Genomic DNA, 2977 nt, shown 5'->3' with positions numbered 1-2977 from the left:
AAGCAATGTGTAACCAATGACCATGGCTGTACCCCAATAAATTTTTTTTTAAAGTCCAAATACCTAATAAATCCAGTTGCAGAGTTGAATGAAGAGTGTTTTTCTTGAAGATGATATTATGGTTACCAAAGAGCCTCAGGAGCTTTTCTGAACGTATTCAAAGCCCAAACGTTAAAAGCCATATTCTTCACAACTTTATAAGTTAAAGAAACCAGAATAATATCTTCTTAATAATGGGCAGATCAATAATCTGTACTGAGGTATCTCTTTATAATTCCCAAGTGCTATCATTTGTTTACCAAGAATAATGCTCATATAAATGTTTTGTTTTCTTATATAATAAATGATTCTCTAGAGAAGAAAAGGAGTTAGAATATATTTTTTTTAACCCACAAAAAGCAACATAGAAGACAAAAGGTAGTTGTCCTCTGAGGGACATACATATACTGTGCATATCTGGCCCTTCCTACTCCACTAGATCTGGAAGGGCTCTAAACACACACTATTTTAAGGCACTTGGTGCTCTGAGAGCTCATTTAGTGTTCACCATAGGAAAAAATACCTCTATTTGGAGCGCTGTGTGATCATTTCCATAACGTTCCTGTAATTGGAAACTACCAACAGGAAAGGTTGGCACTGTGCAAAAATATGAATGTTTTCTAGCTGGCCTGCAGGAATTGTCCAAGACCGTGCGATTACTGAGTGACTGAACGCGGTTCTGTGCACTTTATGTGGACTGCTTATTCAGTCCTCCTGAGTGGCTGATACGGTATTCCCATTTTACAAAGAAGGAGACTGAGGCTCAGAGGCATGAAGTAACTTTCCATAATCATACAACTTGTAAATATTAAACTGAAAAAAAAAAAGGAAACTGTTCAAGGCACAAAAATGGCTGTGTTTATTGGGAGAAATCTGAGAGATGTACCACCATCACAATCAGCCTAAATAGCACAGTTTTACTTACATGGGTAATTAGGGGTGTTATCAAAGATTATGTAAGGAAAATAAGGGCGATTCATTGTCAAATGAGTTGGAAACACAAATATTTATTTACCGGACAAACGTTTCTGAACCTTTAATGTACTGCGATGCTCTATAAGGCCCCAAGGGGGGATGGAGTTTTTCCAACAATTTGACCACTGATCTCCTTTCTGCCCCCTCCTACACACAGCATTTGGGGGTAGCACTCCAGGAAATGCTTTGGAAAATACTAACATGAGTATGCTAAGGTTATCAATCACTTGTGCCTAATCTCCATGGACTACTCAAATGCCACATGTCCTTCATGAAAACTTTCCGGTTTCCCTCATCCCTAGAAGAAATTTCTTTTTTTCGAATCTTGTTTTGAAATTTCTGATATACAGTAGTTAGCTTATGACATAACCTGTAACTACAGGATTTAAAAAAAATTATATATATCAAAATATATATACATATATATGTATAATGTGTATGTACACATACCAGAACACACGTGCACACACACACACCTTTCACATTCATCTGAATTTACACATTCAGATGAGTTCNAGAGACATTGAAGCAACAGGAAGGAAGGAAGGAAGGAAGGAAGGAAGGAAGGAAGGAAGGAAGGAAGGAAGGAAGGAAGGGAAGGAGGGAGGAAGGGAGGGATAGAAGAAGGGAGGAAGGAAGGGAGGAAGGAAGAGAGGAAGGAAGGATTCAGATTGCTGAGAGAGGAACTCATTCCGGGCAGAATGAACAGCAGCGCAGAAGGCGAGATGGTGGTATGGCGAAGCACACACGCAGGCACTGGACACTGGTAAACAATGGCGGATGGCGTGAGAAGAAGGGGGAGGGGCAGGGACAGGTTAGATTATGCAGGGTTTTCTGGTTTGGGTATTCTCAATGTGGAACTGGACACTGTGAAAAGGTGTTTAAACAAGAAGGTAGCATGAGCATGCTGTATGTTTCAAAAGATAACCTTGGTTGCTGTATGGGGAATTTATGGAAAGAGGATATGAGTAACATAAGAAGACAACCTAGCAGAATGTTAAAGGAATCCAGGCGAGATTTGTAGCTTAGACTCAAGTGTTGGCAATGGGGGTGTGGAAAACTGGATATGAGAGGTGTTAGGAGGTAGAAATGACAAAATGTGATGATGGATTAGATTGGAAAGGGAGGAACTGTGTATGACTCTTAAGTTTCTGCCTCAGCTATTAAATGAGAGTTCATTTACCAAGAAGGAAAAACTGGCGAAGTACCAGGAGTTCTGTCTTGATCGGGTTAATTTCATGATACGTATGTGACACCCCAATGGAGATGTTAAATAAGCATTCAGTTATACTGATGTGAAGCTGTTATACAAGTGAGCCAAAGATGACCTCTCTGTACTGGCCCCTAAATCTTTTATTTCTTCACTGCAGGTTCATTAGCTCAAAAGCTGGCCAGAAACAAAATCAAATTTTTACACATCCATTTATTTGATTTTCTTTTTCTTTTTTTTCGGTCACAGAACTTTATTTTTAAACCACTTTTAAGTACCCAAGCATTCCATTTAGTTTTAAAATAGACCAAACAAGCAGATTTTTTAAAGCCCTTTAGAGCCTGCCTGTTTTGTACACCTCCACGAAATCTCACCCCGCATCTGCTAGCAATAGATAAACCATGGGCCATAAAGACCCCCAGCCACTGCTGCCCTTCTGAGCTCTCTGACCCAGACAGAGGCTGCCTGCTACGCATGTGAGCAACATTGCCTACACACAGAAGCCCCCTTTCCAGTTCCCCTCTCTCCCAGAAATTCCTTCATCCTCCTCCGCTTCTGAGTAGCAGCCATGAGCCTTTGTCTCTCTAAACAGGCTCCTGTGAGGGACTTCCCCAATCTGTCAAAGCAGCTCCCAATAAAGTGTGTGTGCGCTGCTGCCACCTTGTGGTCAAAGGTTTGTCCTTGCTCAGCCACAAAATCCCTTGGAACCCCTTGCAAAAGCTCAAAGGAAAAATCGGCCCTCAGATGTCTCAA

General features: G+C 40.8%; 1 long non-coding RNA gene across 5 annotated transcripts in view; it reads left to right on the top strand.

Moving 5' to 3' along the window:
• LOC109375683 (uncharacterized) overlaps positions 1-2977 on the top strand; it is a 109805-nt gene that overhangs the window by 81069 nt on the left and 25759 nt on the right. The window lies entirely within an intron of this gene.

The sequence above is a fragment of the Hipposideros armiger genome, unplaced genomic scaffold, assembly GCF_001890085.2.
Source record: "Hipposideros armiger isolate ML-2016 unplaced genomic scaffold, ASM189008v1 scaffold_985, whole genome shotgun sequence".
Lineage (NCBI taxonomy): Eukaryota > Metazoa > Chordata > Mammalia > Chiroptera > Hipposideridae > Hipposideros > Hipposideros armiger.
This window is presented reverse-complemented; position numbering and strand designations above follow the sequence as displayed.